The sequence below is a fragment of the Chrysoperla carnea genome, chromosome 4 (assembly GCF_905475395.1).
Source record: "Chrysoperla carnea chromosome 4, inChrCarn1.1, whole genome shotgun sequence".
NCBI lineage: Eukaryota > Metazoa > Arthropoda > Insecta > Neuroptera > Chrysopidae > Chrysoperla > Chrysoperla carnea.
In genome coordinates this window covers 50350820-50374487 of record NC_058340.1, presented here as the reverse complement: position 1 = coordinate 50374487, position 23668 = coordinate 50350820, and the positions used below count along the sequence as shown (strand labels likewise).

Sequence of the window (23668 nt, the reverse complement as noted above, 5' to 3'; positions counted from 1 at the left end):
TGCAAAAGGTACATTAAAAAAATTCTTTAGTGTTAATAAAAATTACAATAGAAAATTCAATATATTAAAAAAAAAACAAACAAAAACCAAAACAAATTTTGTATCTTGTGGAGAAAAGATACTCTTTTAATTGCGTTAATACGGAAAATGTTAACAAATCGAATTCTACGAAATTCTACGAAAATTTCAGAAAATACTATACATTAACTGCTAAGTTAATGAAATGCTTGCCCTAAGTGTTCGAAGCTTCGATAACCATATAAATAATATTAAATGAATTGAAACTGATAAAAAACTCAATTTCTTCATAGATACATTTTAATTGGTTGAAAACCATTTTTTGGTAGAAACGCATTTTAATTTTAAATGAATTATTGTAATCTATGATATATGCACTTATTTGCGCTTCCACCATATTCTATTCAACTGAGTGGCTTGGAAGAGATAAAAATTAAACGATAAACGAAGTTTTTATCCATCTTTTTTTTAATAAAATTTTCAGAAAATTTGCTCTGCCAATTATTGAAATTCATCTAGAAATTGGATCCATAAACGAAACGGATAAACAGACAGGCAACATTTATTATCCGTAGGTACAGATGAGTTGATTGATTTGAAATCAAATAAGCTGTTAATATAAATCATTATTCAAAACCATTAACTAAATTTTTTTTTAAATATTTGTCTTTAATAGGGCTTTAAAAAAATCATACCAATAGAACTAAAAAAAATTAAATATACAATAAATTTTGAACATCGTTAAATGATAAACATGCAGTCGAAAGCTTTAAACATGTATTTTCCCTTCCTGTGAAAATATATATGTATAAGCCTTCGATTTTATGTTATCATTTATGTATCTTCTATTTGATATTTATAAGTTCCTGGTTTCATCATTTAAATTCTGTTTTATAGTTTTCGGATGTTTGAATTTTGTTATTTATTAATTGTATTATTTTGTTATTTAGGTTGCTTGTACTTATTGGATATATTACAATTTTTTCAGCACGAAAACTTCAACATTTTCTCTTCAATTGTTGTTACGTTATTCCTTTCTATCCGTTTTCTTTATTTCTGTAAAACCCATAAAGAAATGTTTGCACAGAAATTGTGAAGCCGTGTTGACAAACAAAAAACTGAAACTTAGAAACGGTTGATACGAAATTTAAATATTGTTGAAATTTAAATATGGGGGCAAAATGGCATATTTTTAAGTTTTACTTTGATGCTTTGTATTGAAAGTGTTTATTTGATCGCCCATCGAACATAAAAAGAACGAAAAATTGTTAAAAACGAGTGGGCTTGACACCACCATCGGATCATGAAACAGAGAGGATTCCAAAAAAGTTGTGCTAACTTGATATCAAAATATTTATTTTTCATGATGAAATCCTAACAAAACTACAATAAATTCCTTATTAACTTGCTCGACATAACTGTTATGTGTTTCTATATCTAGTCTTTACATAATTTGATAACAATAATTATTTTTAATATAAACTATGTATATTTTCAGTCGATAAACAGATAAATAACATAAAACGTCAATCATTTTATATTATATTAATGATCCTTCTTCTCAACAAGAGTTTATAAATAAACCCTATTCTAAAATGTTTATTATATACAAAATGTAAATATCAAGTAAATACAGAAATTTTATTTGATAATAAAACCAGAAGTTTTAACTTTAAATAAATCTTGAAAACGGTATGCTTTTCTAAAATGAGTTGCGTTCATGGAATTTGAATTAGAAATGGAAGTGCCTGCAACTGTTTATCAACCAATTTTAATAAGATAATATTCTCTGCAAATTTCCATGAATTCACTGAAACGACTAACTACAAATTAATATAGGCTATAGACAAGCTTAATAGCAAGCAAAAGTTAAAACGCAGAAGATTCAACTCTCTAATGCCCAACGACATTGTTATTCTCTCAAAAATAAGCGGTGACAAAATCACTAAGCTTGATTTATACAATTTCTAAGGTGGCACAGAGATGCTGATATTATTTTCATAAGTCATTCATTAATTTGAACGTGATGTATGTGTCGAAGTAAAGAGACATTCCATGAAATTTCAAAGCCAAACATTACCTTGGAAATCATTACTAATATCATCCAAAGAAAGACCAACATGAAATCGAGAAAAGACCGTGGAAACTTCAGGAACCGAACGATAAATATTGCCGGGCTGAAGCCATTAGCATTCTAAAGATTCTAGAAGATAATCTACCTTCAGTCAAAGGCCTCTAAAGGAAATATAGTTAAAAGATTGAGTGTAGGATGACTTCTTCAAATTAAAATATGTCGAGGTCAAATTTATTCCAATGTTCTTGAAAATTTCGAAATCATTTGGGGAGGAGAGATTTCATACATTAACGATCTTTCATTCGGGAAAATATAAGAAAAGTGTAAATGCTTCTATCCAGGATTAGACACAGTTTTATTCGCTGTAAATTGATAAAGAATAAGCTGAAAAGTTTATTGCCTCACATTTTTATCAAATGGAAGGTTGATTCGCATTGGTGCTAAAACACTTCACTTTTTCGTATTAATGCGTGATTTTTATTGTACCGAATCTCGTATACGTTTTCCGTCTTCACAGATCTCTTGCCGTGTTCTTTTTCGCAAAAAAGACTACTTAAGTCTATTTTATGGAGCTTAAATTTGGAGCATTGTTTGTAAGCGCTTTTAGCTGAAATAAACTAACAGTAAAGTCAGAATCCCTGCGTCCTTCATGGTAAAATAAAAAACCATACCATTTAAAACGCTGGATTGGGTTCAAAATACGAAACTGAAATCTCTAGAACTGAAAATCTCTGTAACTCTACAGAAATATTTGAAATAGTACTAGTACTTTGCAGGGCTATTTTAGACAAAATTCAAAGATAATACATTTTCAATCCTGATACTAATCATTAATACCTAACCATAAAGATCAATTAAATGAAAAAATCATCATCCAAAAGGTTACTGTGATAAACTCGTGGAGAATTTACAATTGGTAGATAGAAAACCGAATGTCTCTATTAGCTCGTAATAGAGATTCATTAATCGTTGAATATCGAAGCCAAAGGATGGTGTGTACCAAATAAAAGGTATGGATCAATATTGTTAAATTAACTAAAGCTTAGAATGGATGTTATGACAGATCAAACCCCATGTATAAAATGTATTCATGTGGCAAAAGTTTTCAATCAAGCTTTGAATGACATAGTTACTAGACTTTTAAAAAACTACTTGATTTCTGCTTTTTACCAAAACATGTAGCTCTGTAGCAAAGTAATAATGTTGTATGTGTAATCATTAATACCACTATTAGATAAAGAACAAGACCATCATAATATAAACGAATTATTTAAATATTTAGGTCATTTTAGTATACCTATATTGAATATTAGTAATTTAATATCTACCACTGATGCGGACTTTGTTACACAGTCAGTTATCTATCAATGTATATTCATGTAATATACAGGAGAAAGTTTTATACCTTGGTGACAATCTGCCCTTATTATGATCAAGAGACGTATCTTCAATTTTTTTTGTATTTTACACTCTATATCAGGCAAGAGTTATTTTAAGTCGAAGTTACCATTGTTATAACTCTATTGTGTGCCATAATCTTTATTGTGTATCTCTTCATGCAAGTTCGCATTGCTCATAAAGGAGTAAGCGAGACGGGTATACGACTCTTCTACCTATCTCAGTTTTCTTATAGTACTGAGATATGTAGAAAAAAAGATGTCTTACTCGTATTTTCGGTTGTCACTGGTTAGGTTGTCACTCGTAGTTTAGATACAAGAGCCTGAGGGACTCTAAGCCACGTCTACCCATGCCTGCTCTATATATACTGTTAAAATACAGTAAAAGAAATGAACGTTTTTAATGATACACCCTTTTGTCATAATAAGGCAACAATGTGCCTTGGATCACCGTTAAGTTTGTTGTAAGGTGTTTCTGTCTATTGCACAGTAACCATACGAAGCAGAAGTTAAGCTATAAGCAATCGAGGGTAGGTTTATCTATGGGCGTTGCAGAAATACAAACGTTTAGCGTAGAAAGAAGAAAAATTGTTACTGTTTATAAATTTACTATGATTATTAGGTTATGTTTTTTGAATCCTATTCTATCAAAAAATTAAGAAGTTAAACACGTAGTCCTTCTATTCAACTTTCGTTTACAGAAAGGTAATCAAACAGTTTTTCGGCACATAAAGATGAGGATACGTCTAAGAAAAAACAAGTAAGGATATTAAGGTTCCGTTAAGATAGAACAAAAGTTAGGTAAAAAATGTTCCTCATAAAAAAATAAACAACTTTTGTTTGAAACATTTTTTCGTAAACATCACTGTTTACCCGTGAGGATGTATTAGTATGTATTATGTAGGAATATCAGTTATGTGTGTGTGTGTGATATGTATCTATGTGAGGCTATCAAAGAGTGGCTATCTTTCTTTACTTACTTGATATTAAATAATAATCGATTCCGTAATCAACACATGGTATTTCAACCATTCACTCAGCCAATTGTTAATGAAGAAATAATTACTAATGCTAAGAGCATCAACAGACATGTAGACCTTTTTACTTCAATTTTGTATTTATGTTACATTGTGGCGTGAGTTATACAAAATGCTTAGAGAGAGATCCATTGTATAATATGGTTTTTTACCATGGATAGCACATTAATAAAATAAAAATATGAACAAATTTTATGAATAGCTATTTAATAGTTAAATTTCCAAACAAAGAACTACTTTCGTCATAGTATTATAATTTCTATAAAAATAGTTAAACTAAAAATAAATGCAGGTAAATTGTGATCTAAGGTACGACTTTCTCCCGAACATATGTGACGCACTATAACATAGAGTAAATTTAACCTCATTTAGTCCATTTCAATTATAATAATCCCATAAATATTCATTTTCTTCTATGTTATGCATTGTCCCTTTGGATAACTAAAATATTTCAACACTAGCCTTTCAATAAATACACTTAAATGTTGTTTTCTCAATAAATACACTATTTCTCCCATGAGAATTTTCGAAATTGTAATCAATTTGTGTTAGAAATATTTCAATGAAATTGAATCTATATATTCTTCGTTAATGTATTTATTTTATTGCGTGAAAAATTCACAAAATCATTTTCGTTTATATACAGAATGTACCCCCACCAGAAACCTTACAGAAATTATTAGTTTTTAGTTTTTGAATTTTTGTATTTTTGATTTTATGGCTCTGTTTCAAATAAATAGTCCCATAATAATTTGGCCAAATTACTTTACAGTATTTACTATTTTGGCAAAATACTTACGTCATGTTTAAGGATATTTGAGGAAGGTTCCCGGTCTCGGAAACCATCGGAAAAAAGATTAAACTATTCGTTTTATGAGTTCAGTAATTTATTAAGTTTATGGATGTCTGGTAAGCGTGATGGAACGCGTCGAAATATTTCACGGCGAAGTTTACTATGAGTATTGTGCTAAGAACAAACGCGAGCGCGAGTGAAGTCAAAATTATTTGTTTATGGCCTCAATAATCATTTCTTAAGAAAGAATAGCATATTGATACATAAAGGTTCACCAACCCTGGCGTAGTCATTAGTTTCGTCTTAAAACAAAGATAATTGATTGGTTATCTATTATGTCAATTTTTTGCCTAATTGCTATGACTTAATTAGAAGTATAAATAAAAATATAGAACTTAATTGTCTGAAAACGAAAGAAAAAAAGCTTGTAGCTTTTAGCTCATTCAACGCCATGAATGAGCAAAAGAGGATCAAGGTCAAAAGTTATTCTGAACGCAATTATGACTTTTTTCGAAATTTGGAAAATATACTCTTCGAAATGGCGCTTTTGGATTACCCAACAAGTTTGTATAATGCCAGATGTGAAAGAAAATTCCGTGCATGAGAATGATTTCAGGTACTGAATTACAAACAAATTATTAAAGTGCTTAAGTACCTCGATAAAATTATGTTGCCCATAAAATAGGTTATTGGTTATGAGGTTTTGAGTGTAAATAAAGAATAAAAAATATTTAATAAAAATATTCTCTATAAAAAATAAAACACTTTGTTGAAACATATATATAATTGAAAAAGAATAAAAGTTCAATAAAGAGAAATATTACTTAGGTGTTATATTTTCCAAGAAGAATAAATTTTCTTCACTCGATAAGAAAAAGTTCATGCACTTGAATGTAACGATGTAATCAACATCCTTATGTATGTATGTATGTATATTATTTTATCACATACAGATCTTATTCTAAAAGATGTTGACAATACTCACTCAGGTCATCAGGTCAATATTTAAAGGTGTACTTCAGAAGTCCTTATCGAGGATAATTCACTTATACAACACATAGTGGCTATAAGTTGAAGTAGAAAGATATGTATGTGTTGAATACTAAGAGTACAGATTTGCAATTTGTTGTTCATCAATATCGTTTATCGACATTTTCTTTACTCATGTTGCAATATTTTGAGTTCACTATATTACTTTTTATCGTTTTACATATGTATTGTATAACATAAAAATTTAATACCTTTAATTATTTCGTTCACTTATCTAATGAATTAATCTTTCTTTTAAGTTAAGTAAGATAGAAAAAATGTTTCAAGCAACAATTGTTCCCATGAAAGGAGTATATCTCATAGACACCTTAGTAAAGGTCAGTTAAATAAAAGCTTTTTATCGTTAAAATTAATTCCCTAAATTCGAAAGCTCTACATTAAAAAAAATTAAGTTAGCTGTATACCTAACACTTTATTTTTGGAAATGTGTAAAGCGAAAGCGATATAAAGCAAACGAAAAATTTTATTATCAGAATCCACTGTTTATATCTCAATTATAATGAAAACATATCAATCCTTTACCACCCAACGAGATGCCTCACTTTATATTTTCAAACAAATTTTGCTTTTTTGTTTTGGTAAAACATCCGTTCGATTTTGTTTTTGATTTAGCTGTTTTGATTTCTGGAAATTAATCTTTACTGTATATTTATAAGCAACAATGTTTTTAATTTTGGAAAATAAATCCATCTTACCATTTTGTTTTCTTACTATACAAAAGATATTGTAATGACATGGACTCATTTTATTTATTTGCAAATATCCTTAAAATAAACTTACATCTAACGAAAAACTATAATTTTTAACTTCAAGCTTTCCGATTTTACCCATAATAGAGAATTACCTATACAAGCATAAATGAGGATAACAGTATTTTTCTGGAATGAAGAAGAATTTTACTTCTTTAAAATTTTAGCCCTTCGTGAGTTGGCTGAGAATGTAGAGGCATGCAGATAGATTCTATATCATAGTTATAAATCGTTTATCAACATCGGTAACAAAATATGATTAATAATTTTTTAGGTATTTTTTAGTTTTAACTTAATTTATCTTTAAAATACTATCATATTTATTTACCAAAAATATTACCCCAATATCTTCAAAAAAATCCTGTTGTTTCTATCAACTCGGTGAAATTATATACTTGATATTTGATGTTACAAGCTCCTACTGCTATAGATGATTATCACCAAGTATTTTTATTTTCAATTACCTGAAACAAGAAAAAAAAAAGTTAAATAAATGAAATGAAATGGGATTCAATTAAATTATACGATTATACGATTCTTTCAAATGCAGATCCCTTCAATTTACAAATTGTTGCATAAGTTTTCATCAACTTAATAGGAGTAGATGAGACTAGATTTCAATTCAATCGTATAATCTTTTAATGTAAATCTAAAGATAACTTTAAATAAGTATTTACTAATTTTAGGTAGGTACTCATTATTTATGAAAAGTATTTTTAGTAGTATTTTTTCTGAAAAGTTTTCTTCGAAAATGACGCTTTATCTACAAGACTAAAATTAAATTTGGACAATTTAAAATGTAATATTTATCAACTACAATTTAATTTAACGGTTCGATTAGGAATAAATAGTAAGAAATTCAAATTATATTTGTTAAGATACTAACTATCTCTTATCCACTTAAGATTATGCTATTAAAGCAAAAACATTTTTAAAATCTTATAAAAATGTCCATGTGTAAAGATATTCTTACTAAAATACTCTTACTAAAAATCTAGCCGGATGGGTAGCGAAAATTTTGATTCAGAATATATATTTTTTTAAATGTTCTGAATTCATGATGTCACTACTACATCTACTACAGAAAAATTTGTATAATAATATAAACTTATTTGTATTTACAAATTCTCTTAAATTTTTATATTTTAATCCATTTATATTTATGGTCAGCAACTGCATATTAGCTTTTGAATAAAAATCTTGTAAAGAAATTTAACTGCAATTGTTATACACTTCTAATTATCATATATGATGCTTTTGCAATAGTGAGAAAATAGCAAGTTCTACTTTATACAATTGTAGTATAAAGTTCTTACAGAATTGTATTCATAAAATTAATTTAGAAAATTTGCAATGAATAATTTAGAAAAATTTCTATGGGTAATTCAATTCGCTAACCCACTTTTATAATTTTATACGTAAAATAATTCACTATTCAAAACTATTTCTTTTTATTATTTTCTATAATTTGTTTTCTTTCCAAAAATATACAGTGTGATCATTTCAAAAGTATCCACCCATAATCTTAAGTAATAACTCTTGGCCTGATGTGATTATTGCTTTGAGTGAAAACACGTCGATTTCGATATTGAAGAGCAGTTCAAAAATGGTACCTAGAGAATTTTAGGTATCACCCTTTTACCCCTAGCCCCTCCCCTTTGAAATTTTAAACGACACCCCCTACTTTGGTATACATCATTTGAAAGTGCATACAATTCTCTATTCACCATGATAAAAACATGAAATTGATCGATTGATCGATTGATAGACTACTCAGAAGATGGAAGGTATCCATCGTTAATAACTCTTGACCTGATGTGATTATTGTTTTTGGTGAAAACACGTTGATTTAGATATCGACGAGTATGTTTAAAAATGGTACCTAGAAAATTTTAGGTTTCATTCCTTTAAATCCACCCACCCTAATTTTGAAATTTCGAATGGCACTTCCTACTTTGTAATAAAAATATGAAATTGATCGAAAAGTTCTTAAAATAGACTACTCAGAAGATTCTTCTTGTACGTTGAAATAACAACGATGGCAAAGATGATTCTGAATTACCAAAATTTCTTATTACAGGACAGAGGGCGTCGAACATTCAAGTCCCTAAGTTATATTCGTAATAATGATTTTTCACATTGAGTGCATTTACTTGACAAAAAAAGTAAATAAACAGTGTAACTGCAGACAAGAAAATGCACTGAAAATTATGTAGCATTTCTGTAACAAAGAAATAATATCACTCTAATTCGATTAAGTATCATAATAGTAAATAGAAAAAAAGGAAAACAGTAAATGTTTACTTCAAAAATAAAAAAAATAAAAAAATAAAAAATAAAAAAAGAACAAACAAAAAAGTAAAATTTCAAAAGGGAATATAAAATGTTGAATAATGTTTTTGTGATGAATTGTTTTTTAGTACAATATATATATGTATATACTAGCTCGCTCCGTACGGAATTCCGTGGCTAAAAACAACAAATTTCGCAGAAAAGGGATGAAAAAAATCAAAAGTCCTTAAAATAATATTAGGAGAACATGTATTAAAAATAGTAATTACATGTCTAGAGTATTAGGAGAGTATCTGTAAAAACTAGCATGTTTGCCTAGTAAGATGTTGAGTATTATATGCCTAGAGAATTAGGCGAGTATCTGTAAAAAAACTTTTAACAAAAAAAACCGAATTCAAAAGAAAAACTTTTCCAAAACAAATTATTATGCACTAAAAAGTAAAAAAAAAATAGCAATAATATAATGTAGTTCAAATTATTTTTTATTTTTGGAGTCGGTGTCAGCCAAGGAAACAACTCTGACAGAACAGTTTGCTTCACTAGTTTGGCTGGACACCGATTCCAAAAATAACAATAATTTTAACCACATTATATTATCCTTATTTTTTTACTTTTTAGTGCATAATAATTTGTTTTGGAAAAGTTTTTCTTTTGAAGTCGGTTTTCTATTTGCTAAAAGTTTTTTTGATTTTTAGTTAATCTGAAGTACACTAACTAATTGGTCACTAAAATATAATCATCGAAATCGGTTGGCGTGATATTGAATTATTCGCCCTCTGTCGTGCATACTTAATGCATACTTAATGCAAATTTAAGACTTTTTTGGTTTTCTCATGGATGTCGTTGGCAGAACTGGACCAAAATGAAATAGGACCACACAAGAAGCATCAGCTTTCAAATAGATAATAAATAGAATCATCAAAATCGGTTCACCCAGTCGAAAGTTCTGAGGTAACACACATAAAAAATACAGTCGTATTGATAACCTCCTCCTTTTTTGTTTGAAGTCAATTAAAAACTAATATGTTTGGCTAGTAATCTTATTATTTCAATTTACATACATTTTTAGATCGTGCGTATATTTATCGTCAAATCTAGACATAATAAGCTTGAAAATCATGGATGAATCATTAAGATCAAAATCAGGATTATAAGAGTAGGGCAGAAAAAAACTTGCTGAAGTAATAATATATAAGATACCTAACATACATACTAGTTGTAGGTCGTATAATATGTTATATACTATGATTCTTCGTTACCGGACAATGTATATAAATCTAAACTATGGACCATTAAACTCACAATTATTTACCCAACTGAACCATCGATTTAACCTAGTCTCTAAATATATACACAAGTTTGGTGGTTGGAATAACCATAGATTATACTATGCCAACGTCTTTTTTCAGGAATGGTCAGCTCACTTTTGTCCTATATATATATATATATATACCTAATCTTTGTTTTATGTAGAAACATTATGTCTATTCTTGCATACAAAATATTACAATAAATTTTTCACGTTTATTTACGCGATCAGTTTGGAATTTGTAATGTGTGCAATGTACATATTATAGGTCAAAGTATTCTAATAATTTTTACAAAGCTTCAAAAATGTATTGAGAAAATATTAATTGAAATACTTCCAATTAGTTATCAGTACAGTATGTCAGCATTAATTTTGTTCACGTTTTTCCAGATTTTTTTTTTAATGTCATAATGAAACTATTTATGTAACCTGTTATAATGGACAGAAAGCCGGTGACACTGATAGCTCCATAATCGCAGAATGTCAGTATGGGTATCAGCCTCATACTGATTTGGAATATCCACAATACTGCTGGCGAATAGTACTATTTAATACTATAATGTCACTGATGATATACCAGCAATATGCATACCACTACTAATGGCGTGCCAGCAACATTTATTAAGAAGAAAAAATAGGTTAAGAATAATGGAGTGAAGAGAACTCATAGCGGAACAAACAATTTGCATTGCGACATCTTCAATATAGTATAGGACTGAAGACCATACTGTTGAGTTGAACTGTTTACTAATGTAAGTGGCGCCAAAATTTTATATCATACAGTATTGTAAATAGCGCCATAGTTATGAATCTAACGATCATACAGTATTGTAAATAGCGCCATAGTTATGAATCTAACGGCAATATTACTTAGAGTGTTATCAGATACTTTTTGAGTATCTCATACCAGCATTGTAATAAACGAAATGCATTTCGTATCGTGTATTTAAACGGTTTTACTTGGATTCTTGTTTAAACTGTTAAACAGGTTAACTTGTCTATTTACATCGAAGTTTCTCAATTTTGCGATGACAAGGCTTTCAGTGTCACCGGTTATCGACTAATAATGCGAAAACAAATACTTTTAAACAGGTTTTTATTCAAAGTTTTCTTTTGGTATTCTAAGGAATCTATAAGAATCAAATCTTATAGATCTGTAAAACACAATTTATCGCAAAGTCATAAATCTCGAAAAACAGTTTTTCCTGCTTATAGCCTACAAATAAAAAAAAAAAGTTTACTGAATGAACACAAAAACTCACCGAGTGTGATTTTTTAATTTGAAAATCATGGGTTGTTTAGAAAATTACGTGTAGTTATGTAATACCAATGTTAAATAAAACAAATATCGAGCATTCTCTAATTAATTTATTAAAAAAATTGTTTGGTAATTAGGTACTACATAATCAACATTCGTAAACAACACACAAAATCAAGATTACAAACACGCGTGAATAAAGTTTATACTCTTTAACATATGAATGGTTTTATACCATGAATGAGCAATTATAAAAACAGCAGGAGATTATGATATTTCTTTATAATTAACTGATACACCAAGTGCTTTAATATTGCTTAGTTTGAGACAAAAAATATTTACTGATTGTCATCAACTTATTGTGATTTGACGTGAAAAGTTGATGAAATACGAAAGCTTTCAATAAATTCACTTACTTTTATATTATTACTATATTATACTTTCAAAAAAATTAGGGATCCTTACTAAAAGTCCAATAATGTAACCCAAGTTGTAAAAAAATGGCCCGAAAAAATCATTTTCCTTGCACGGCGTGCGCTGTGATATTTTACATTAAATATAAAGAGAGCCAGAGAGGTGAAGGCTATAACACGTTGGTCTTTATCAGTATTTATTTAAGCCCAGCGAAGTAAGGTATCAAGCTAGTTCATTTATAAAGTAAACAGTACACATAAAATAATATTTGTGATACAATAATAAATAAGCATATCTTATTCAAACTGACTCAAATAACTATAATTTCCATTTTTTTCCTGCACCAACTGGTAAACAATATACCTCATACATTCCCGATCAAGCACCTGGAAATTTCTTTGAATTCCATTTCATTACTCATTTTTGGTCTGTTTTGAGTAAAAACTACATATACATCTATATATTATATTCGTACTCTTTAATTAATAGTTTGTGTGCATGTAGAAAAAAATAATAGTTTAAAAAAACTAAAAAACACGCTTTTGTAACTACCTCAACTAAAAGGAAAAATAATTTCTTTAAATGCAAAAAACAAATCCTTTTATCGTAAAAAACGTGTGAATAAATTTCAATTATTGTAAATATTTTATAGACAGATAGATATTGGTAAAAGTAAAGCCAATATAAAATATCTTAAAAAGCATCCCACGCTTTTCTACGATAAAATGATTTGAATTTAAAGAAATTATTTTCTACCTTTAAGTTCAGCTAGTTACAAAAGCGTCTTTTTGTCTTTTATTGGTTTTTTTAAACTATTATTTATTTTGTGTGCTTTTTTTTAGACTATTATTTACTGATAAAAAAATCAGTAAAAATATGGTGGGAGCGCAAATAAGCGTATATATTTTCAGATATGAAAATCGTTATTCCTGAATTCCTGATCAGGATTATGAAATAAATTATTGTATTATCATCGGCCCTTGATAAGTATGCCAAATTTCGAGTTAAAAAGTTTTGAAGGAGGTCAAAATAATTTTCAAAGTTTCCGTTACATACTTACATACTAACCTACCAACATACTAACATACTAATATAGGATTTGAAGTTAATAAAAGGATTTAAATATCGAGTTCAAAAAGATATAAGAATTTCGAAAGAGATAAATTAGGGATAAATCAAGTCACCTTGAATGCAAATTTTAACTATTTCAAAATAGTAATGAGCACCAAGGACAAAACAAAGACAAGTTAACTGTCTTTATCTTACTCACTTTAGCTTAAACTTTTCTCTTTGTCTTACTTACGTTGGTCTTGGTCCTTGTGCTTTATAATTAACTTCTTTTGTCTAGCATACTTAGTGTTGCACTTTGATCTTGCTCATATGCAAGATCTGACATATGCAAGATCAAACAGGAGTTGCAGGATCAAGAACAATGAGTAAGATAAAGATGCTAGAACACCTGAGCTAATAGGGTGACAACATTTAATGTTACTTATTATAATTTTAATAGGATAGAAATTTTATTTTTAATTTTAAAGCAACTTTTTAGTTTTCTAATCTGATATATGAATGCGATAACTGCATATAATAAAAATAAAAATTAACCTTGAGAGCGGTACTTACATACTGCCGTTTAAATAAGCAGACTTATATTATTTTATTATCTCGATTTGTAATTAAGATATACACGTTGTTATTGTTATAATTTTATTGCATGTGCAGATTTTTGAATGTTTTAAGAAACAAATAAAACGAAATAATCTTTTAAACATCATAGAATTAATTGAGCTATTCAAGAAACTCATCTTTTGTTTTAAACGCGTCTCGAATATCACAATAAATGCATTTGAATAGTTGTGGCGTCGTTGTTCTTGTACGGTTATTCACAGTTTTACTTACTTAGAAAATACTTTTTCCTAGAAAATAGTCTTTCAAGTGTATATTTATATCTATACGACATCGCTGTTACCTAGTTGATTTGCACAATGCAGTATTTTTCAAACGCTTTTACGTAAAAGTGAACCATTCTTTCACTAAATCTAGCCTTACTTTCTCGACTAGGAAAAATAAAATAAATAGATTCTATAAATTTTTTTTCACATGTTAATATTTTATAGTATGTTCCTATTTTATTAAAGCCAAAAACTCATCGTCAAAAAAATGAACAAGAAGAAGAAGAGAAAGAAGAAAACGAAGAAGAAAAATTCGAATTTACTCCAGAAGAAATGTTCACTTCAGAAAAAAAGATACTTGACACTTTTTTTTTTTCAAACAGCATTATTATGCGACATTTTGTTTGCTGTACGAAAGTGTTATTTGTACGAAAAAATCGTTTTTTATACCATTTATATGAAATATACCAAGGTATACTTAGTTTAGACCCTAGTTTGTAACGCTTAAAATATTGATACTATGAACAAAATATTGGTATAGGTGTTCAAAAAATGACGTAATTAGTCCATTTCCGGTTGTCTATCTGTTTGTCTGTCTGTCGTCTGTCTGTCTGTCCCTCTGTCGTCACGAAAACACAAAAATGAAAAGAGATATCAAGCTGAAATTTTTATAGCGTGCTACGTAAAAAGTCAGGTCGAGTTCGTAAATGAGCAACATAGGTCAATTGGGTCTTGAGTCCGTAGGACCCATCTTGTAACCCGTTTACCACCACCGTTTACCCGTGAGAGCGCAAATTGAATAGTATGTATTATATGGGTTTATCAGTTATATGTGTGTGACATCTATGTATGTGTAATGTGACAGAGTAATCAACATTCATCTAAACATGTTATTTCAACAATTAAGTCAGTCAATTGTTTGTTTTCATTTGTCATTAGACATTTTCGAATAAAATTGTAAACGTAATTGTTGTCAAAACTATCCATCGAAAGATCTGTGCAAAATTACGCCTCATAATTTGATACGCAGCAAGAAGAAAAAAGTTTTTGTAGTCTTTAATATTATCCACTAATATAATTTTATCCGAATTTTTTGTCTTATATTGTCAAGTAATAACACAGGTCACCATCAAAATTGAAAAAATATTTTTTTTTAATTTATGCCTCCACTACCATGCTCATTAGTTGGGTACAACGAATTTTCCTTAATTAGTCGGGTACAACTATTTTTTTTTCTTTCGATAATATATTAAGGTTCTAACTTAAATTATAAATAGTTTTTTTTTTTGTAATTTCCACCGACTAGTTTTGGAGAAATCTATGAAAACATATTATCCATCTACCGACTTCCCATAAGACAAATGTTAAATATACCTACTTTTGAAGTCATTTTAAATAATCGGGCAACTCCCACTAAAATTTTCAGAATTAAATTAGACTTGGTCTAATTTTATATTTATCCAAAATTAGCTTAATATCGCAATACTCATCTAAGATATATGTTTCCTTTCAATCTAAATATTCAAAAATCACTCTTGTTGAAACAACGAAAGAGTAACTATTGAAAAGATTTTACTATTTACAAAAAATTCGAATTATGTTTTTGATATCTTGAAAATCTATTGCAAATCCCAACTACTGATATGCCAATATGTTGTTCATAACTGTTACCATGAACACCTGTAAGTAAACTAAAAGAATATATTATTTCACCTTACTGACTTTTAGTACATTACATAAACATTTGCTTGATACAAATATATCTCTATCTATCTATCCAGGCCAACTATTTTCTGTTGTACCTTCTCACGGCATTTATTTGTATCCGACATTCAGTACGCTGTATGATAGTTTTATTTGTACGGAAGATAGAATCGTTTTTCATTAGAAGTTCTACTTTTTTTAGAATAAAATTGTATGTATACGTTCTTACTGTTATTGTCACTGGAAAGTACAAATTCCCACACAAAAAGTATCCATGCAAGGCGCATAAGAATATCAGATACAACAAACCATGGGTAATATGACTTTAAGAGATCAGACCAATATTTTTATCTCACAGAATTATTATATTAATCGAGAATTAATAGCAAGAAACAAAGGCATTCAATCAGAACTGTTGTAGTTTTTCCCAACAAGGTCTGCGAGAAACATAACAAACAAATCTTTCCGTGATGCAAGACATGTTTTACTATCGTTTTTCAACTTGGCCCTGATCTAGATATTATACTATAGTGTGAGGCAGAAAAGTGCACAATATTGAAAACGCTGCAAAGCCAAAACATAAATTTTTCAAAAATATTGTTTTATATTTACGTTGGTTACAGAATAACCGACCACTAATAAAAACGATAACAAAAATGCAATTTATAATTTCTTTAAAAATACTATTTGTTATAATATAATGTATTTTATGGATTTTAAGTTAATAAGCAAATACTTTCTCAAAATCAAAGTTTTATAATGCAAAAAAATGGGAACAATGGAACCATGTAATCCTGGAACATGGCATACCTACAAACACAAATACACTTCTTTAGAAAATTTATTGAAACACTTAAGCCATCTCGATAAACCATATCCAACCATTTTTGATTTTTAAAATGTATAAAAATAATAACTTTCTATCAGAAGATTGAAGAAAATATACACTTTTTGTGCAATATTATTCATGGGTGTATTTACTACGTTGAATGGAAGTATGCTACATTTAGTGTGTCTAATACAAGTTGTTATACCATGTATATATGTAATATATATCGAAGTATACTAAGTTTAGTACCAAGTTTGTAACGCTTAAGAATATTGATGCTGCAATCAAAATTTTGATATATGTGTTCATAAAATGACCTAATTAGTCCGTTTCTGGTTGTCTATCCGTTCGTCTGTGAATAAGATAACTCAAATACGAAAAAAGATATCAAGCTGAAATTATTATAGCGTACTCAGGACGTAAGAAGTGGGGTCGAGTTCGTAAATGAGCAACATAGGTCAATTGGAACTTGGGTTCGTAGGACTTATCTTGTAAACCATTAGAAATTGAACAAAAATTCAAATATAAAAAATGTTTCTTATAAAAATTTTTTTGAAACATTTTTTCGTAAACATCACTATTTAGCCGTGAGGGCGCAAATTTTATAGTATGTATTATATATGGGAATATCAGTTATGTATGTCTGACATGTATGTATGTGTGATGTAACACTGTAATCAACACTGCCTATACATGGTACTTCAACAGTTAATTCAGTCAATTGTTTTTTTCACTTGGTTTACTTTAAAGTTACACCTATTTTTTTATATCATTGAAAAGAATTGACCGAAAACAGCACAGCCGCACAGATATACTAAAACTTTAACTATCCACATTATTTTCTTTAAAAATACTCACGACTTTTCATTTCGAGTATTCAAACGATTCGTCAAAACATTATCTATATGCTACGAGGATAATTGGTATGAGGATAATGAACGCTATTAACGAGAATTTCGGGAATTGAAAAAATCTCTTTAACGAATCTCAGCTGAGCAAAAATTTGAAAATATTCCACAAAATGATTCACAGTTTCATGTGGAGAATACGGTGTTAGAGATTTTATCAAAATATACCTGACAAAAGATCAATATGATTTTATCTACTTGGAATTGATGGGAAGAAACGAAAACTTTTCTGCAGTTTTCCTCATGCGGCGTTTTTGTTGATTGTTATTTCTGAATTGAAAAGAAAACTAAAGTTGAGAAAGTTTTCTTTCTTTAATCAAACCGCTTTTTTTAAGTTTGCTTCTAATTTACAAAGAATAAGTCAATTTTGATATAATTTTAATTGTCCGATTAACTTGAAAATTAGCTCATACACCCAATGTTACTTTAGTAACAACGACCTTATCTTTATTACCTTAGTAATATTACCTTGAAACATTAATAATATAATATTAATAATTATAATAATATTTTTAACGGTCTGGTAGTGTAAGTGTATATGATTCACACTTCTCATTTGGAAGGTCGTTCGTTCGAAGCCTATCCACGTCAATTGATTGTATTTATTCTATTTTGTTAATAGTACTTTTTTTTTAATTAGTGAGACTAAAAAATAATAAAAATGGTTATGAACTTTTTAGTGTTATAAAGAGTGTTTTTTAAACTATCATTTATTATACGTAGCTCCTTTGTCAATTATTATTTTTTTAATATTTACCTGAATAAAATTAGAGACATTTAAACACTTCTGGCTATGAAATATACACATGATAGTGATTCGCAACCACTATCAGTAGCGTAGCAAAATCAAACAAAATTTGTATACTGGTATTCGTCAATCCTGACGTTTATTTTCATTCGTGTCGTTTGTATGGTATAGTTGACACGTGGATCGTTACAAAAGCATATACCTATTAAAAACACATGAATAAACAATAATATATCAACTATTATATTCAGTGTATACGTTTTTCCTAAAAAAAAAACAAGAACATCCATGTGCAGACAAGTAAGTTTCAAAAACATTATGAGGGATGATACTTTGGTTCCATTTTATTAGGTAGTGTAATGTTTAAAAATAACCCTATGTAATATTGAAAAGCATGTAGGACGTTAAAGTACAAGAAAGAATACGTATTAAACAATTTTTGAGTTAATTTGACAACTTTTAAGGTGTATACCGTGTCTCTTAACGGTCTGTACATAGGTTTTTCGGATGAAGTTCAGCTCGGAATGTATACTCTTACGATTGTATACAAAAAATCGATTGGTCTCTTGGTCGAAATTGCAATTTTAATTTTAATCATTAGAAGTAGTTAGAAGTTATAAAACGAAAATATCTTGAATAGGCCAAAGTTTTTTACGCCATGATTTTGAAATATGCCTTAGTTTTTGTTGATTTGCTAAAAAGTGGCAAAAATAACTTTGTGTATATACCCTTTTAATGACATTTCCAGATATAAAGACAAATTTGCCCTTATTTTTGGTAGTTTAACTGCTTCCAATAATTGAAATTTCGAGTGAAAGTAAATCGGCAATTTGTGATTACTTATTCTAAATTTAATACTTCTTCTGGAGGATTTTAGTTCAAAGAGACCCCCCAGTATTCCCAGTATTCTACATTGATGACCTGATTTAATAACGTTTTTATATAGGTTTTATATATCTGATAAAGATAAACAAAATAAGATAAAAATAAAGGAGTGTTACCATACCAAATTTTATCCAAATTGCGTACACCGTTCTAAGTTTTTTTTGAAAAAGGATTTCCATACATCAACTTTGAGATCCTCTTGCGCTCAAACCACTCAAACAACTATAGAACTAGGGGAAGCTAAAGCATTTTGAGTTGAACTATACCCGATAGTGTATTGTACAGGTTTTTCATCCTTAATAATTGTTTGAATCTTTTAAAGAAGTAAAATTATGACTCGCCAGTTAGTTAAAAATGACAGGCCGTGACAGAAAATGACACAGGAAACATTATTTTTCTGAATAATATGAGTATCATAATTAGAGGTTATATACATACAGAGGTTAGGAGAAATTATCAGAGGTACTTGGTAAGATGAGCATTCCCATTTATGTTATAAATTTGAAATAATTCTTTAATGCTTAGAAATATTTTGCATGTTTAACGATAAGCAACTTGATTCGTCTTCTTTTAACATTTCCTCTGATTTTTTTCATTTCAAAATCTTATGCATAAAAAGATCTCTATCAATACCTGTACATGGATGGCATAAAATAATACAGAGTAAGTAAACATGTTAAAACAAAATATATCGCATCATAAGTGATACATATCACGTGCAAGGTAGATTTTATGTATCTCTTTCTAATTTTTGGCATGATGTCATTCTAAAAGATAAAAACAAAACATATTATATGAAATATGTTGACGTATATCTCATATATCCTTTGCAGTAACAACAGCTAAAGAGCTACATGAGCTATATGTGTGCACTATATGAGCTTCTTGTGCTTGGTTTAGCTGGCTTTTTAGCTTCTACTATACAACTACACAACAATATCGTAACATTTTATGTATAACGAATTCGATTCATATTTTTTATTTGCGGTTAGTATAAAGGAGAATAGATCAAAATTTAGATACAACTTGCTGTTATAAATAATAATCAAAATATGTATCTACATACAAAATGTAAAATGCACCTGATGTAACAACGATACTGAAAAATTTCTCTACAAAATCTCCGAGAATATAAACTTATGTACTGTATCGAAGTTCAATAGGGAGGGAGGACGGTATACACTCTACTCTCCGAAGAAGAGTGAGGTTTTATAACTTCAAGAGCACAGTTTATAATGTTTTGACGATGTTTATGTTTCCGCTACTTTTGTGCAAATCTAGTGGCTCCTTTTTAGTTCAAAATGATCTGAAATTCGGTATGTCTTGTTTTTATAACTTCTAGAACACGATTTTTAATGTTTAGACGATGCTTATTTTTTCGCTACTTTTGTGCAACTCTACTTGCCCCCTTTTGTTCAAATTGGTCTCAAATTAGGTTTGTCTTGTTTTTATAAATTCTAGAACACAATTTTTAATGTTTTCACGATGTATTCCGTTTTTTTTTGTGCAGCTCTAGTGACTCCCTTTTGTTCAAAAAACCCTGGAATTCGGTATGCCTTCTTTTCATTAGCATATGTTATTAAAGCGGAGATATACTTCAGGCATTTAAAGAGGATTCTTATAAAAAAAAAAATCGAAAACTTTTTCTCCACTTTTTAAGTCTTTGTGCAACTGCACAGACCTCCAAATTGATTAAAAGGATTGAAATTCTATATGTAGGTTGAATTAATGTAAAAAGGTCCATTTTCCTCCTTTTACCGTGAATTTTCACGGTTCTAAGGCTTTGCGCGTCTGTACAATCTCTCCAAAACCAGCTAGAAAATTGAAAATCTATATGTCTATCTGTGTGTTTCTTTAAAACTCGGCCCAATTTGCATTAGAGACTTCTTAACAGCTTAAGAGAGAGAATAAAGTTTAACGAAGTGACATTAAGGGCTAGGTTCATATAATTATTTCATGTGTTCGAAAAACATAAAAATCTCATTGCAATAGAAAGCAACCAACTATAAGAAGCATCTTATATGGGAGAAATACGACCTTAATGATGCAACTTTGCTACTCAGTAGAGTCTTATGTATTGTAGAATATATCTTTGATCAAGTTGTTGTAAATGGAAGCATTTGTTGGTTTCCGAAAACGTTAGGCTCAGTATGACTGATGCACCAGTAAAATAATGTTTTAAAATAATGTTTTTTTCTTTCATAACAAAATTTCATTTCTCATACCTACCAATAGTAGAAAATTTAAAAATACTCTATATAAATAAATCAAATTCTCAAATTTTCATTATTTGAAAATATTTTTTAGCTTATAGGTTTACAATTTCTAACTAATAGGTATTTATTACTAATGTATCTGATAAACTACTTAGAGGATATTATATCGAAGAAATGATCGAAAATTATTTTAATAAATAGACTTTTACTCAAAGAATATGTGGTTAAAATTTCAGCTTAAATATCCATGCAAATTTTTAAGAAAAATATTGAAAATCGATATTTACATTACTCTTATGGAGAAATCTCAAAAAACGAAATATTTTGATAGTTTTTGATAATTTTCACTTGGAACGAATGAAAACAAATTTAAAAAAAAAAAACTTTTTAATAGAAAATAAACATATTAGCAATGACAAAGAAAAGAAAAAAATCAAGTATCTCCATCCACATAAGGGATGAACGAGCAGGGTATGCCTAGCAGAGTAGACGAAAAATAAGATTACAATTTTTCGATACCTGTCTTGGTTTATCAAATATTGAAAGATGAATAATTAAACAAAATTTTCAATTTTCGATATTTTGAAAAATACGCCAGATATCGAAAAATTGTATTCTTACTTTTCGTCCTATATCGTCAAGTTATAACATAATACACAATCAAAATTGAAAATATCTTTTTTTTTAATTTGTGCCCCAAATACCGTGCTCATACACCCTTAAGTGATTCAATCTTTCTGATTTAAAATATCTTATTTTTAGCAAAAATATAAATTAGAATCAATTAAATTGTTATACCTCTTAAGCTCGAAAACACACTTTAAAGTTAAAAAAGTAGGCTTCAGTAAAATAACTCAAGTATATGTGTAATACATTCCGTTCATTCTGTATACATGTTATCCTATTGGTTGGCGGTGTACGTTTTTAAACAGATCTACGTAATTTTTTTCCCATTTTTATTTTTCATATAATTTTATTCTTGCATTTATCTGTTCCTTTTGAATATTTTATTTTCATCATCATGATGAGTCACCATTCTATCTCTTTCTATTCCAACATAATAACATTAAAATTACAAAGGCTATATACTAATGTTATTATTTTAATATAAATTATACACAGTGATATTTATATAATTAAAACAGGAATAAATGAATTTCTTTTAGTAAAACATTTATTTTTTTTTGAAAAACAGACAGCTTCACGCTATAAAACCCGCATGTTTGTACTGAGTGTATATGTAATATTAAACATTACAACAGCTAAACAAACATTTTTTATAAGAAGTAATAGCTGAATTAACTGTCAGGTGAATTACGTGTTATATATAATGTGAATGTATTATTACCCCAACTATACAATGGTGAGGGCTATGGGTTTGACCCATATGTATGAATGTTCATCTGTTTGGACCTAGCTTCTAAACTACTTATCATAATATGCCACATGAGGTATCGTTAAAATATCATAAAATTGGATATGACACCTTCTAGAGGATATAAAATTATGATAGAAAAACAAATTTCGATTTAATAATAGCGTGTTTCGTATCAAATAAAAGGGCGTAATTAGCACATTTCAAAAATATATATGTTGTTATACTTTATCACGAAATTATAACCGCAAAATAGTTTAAAATGGATGTATTTTCGCTTTTACCCACCTAGCTCCCAAACTACTTATCATAATAAGACGTATGAGGTATCGTTAGAAGCGTCTTGACTGTTCGGTGGATATCAATTATCACATTAAATTGAATATAGTGCCCTCTAGAGGACATAAAGTCGCGAACTAAGCAAAATTATAATTTAACTATACCGTGGTAGGTATTTAGCACTTTTCGAATATATATTGTAATACTTTATTACAAAACTATCACCCCAAAATAGTTTAAATAAAATAAAGTTCGAAAACTAAAATCCTGACTCTCTAACAAAATCGTGCTCTTAAAAGTATGAAAACAAGAAAATATTTTCATCTGAAATTGTTATGATCAGTAAAATTGTCATTACAGTCGAGGGACCTCTAAGATTTCCACAGGACACAAAAGAGGTCCCTCCTCTGTTTTGACGATTTTACTGATCATAACAATTTC

At 28.8% G+C, this 23668-nt stretch overlaps 1 protein-coding gene across 4 annotated transcripts in view; it reads right to left on the bottom strand.

Annotated features, from left to right (window-relative positions):
• The window catches only part of LOC123298038 (zwei Ig domain protein zig-8-like), a 498844-nt gene that overhangs the window by 214288 nt on the left and 260888 nt on the right, over positions 1 to 23668 (bottom strand). Inside the window, exon 2 of one of the 4 annotated variants that reach the window (XM_044879910.1) lies at positions 7459 to 7582. The exons of the other annotated variants lie outside the window; for them this stretch is intronic. The gene's annotated coding sequence lies outside the window, so the exon portion shown is untranslated. The remainder of the gene's footprint in view (positions 1 to 7458; positions 7583 to 23668) is intronic. 4 annotated transcript variants of the gene reach the window in all.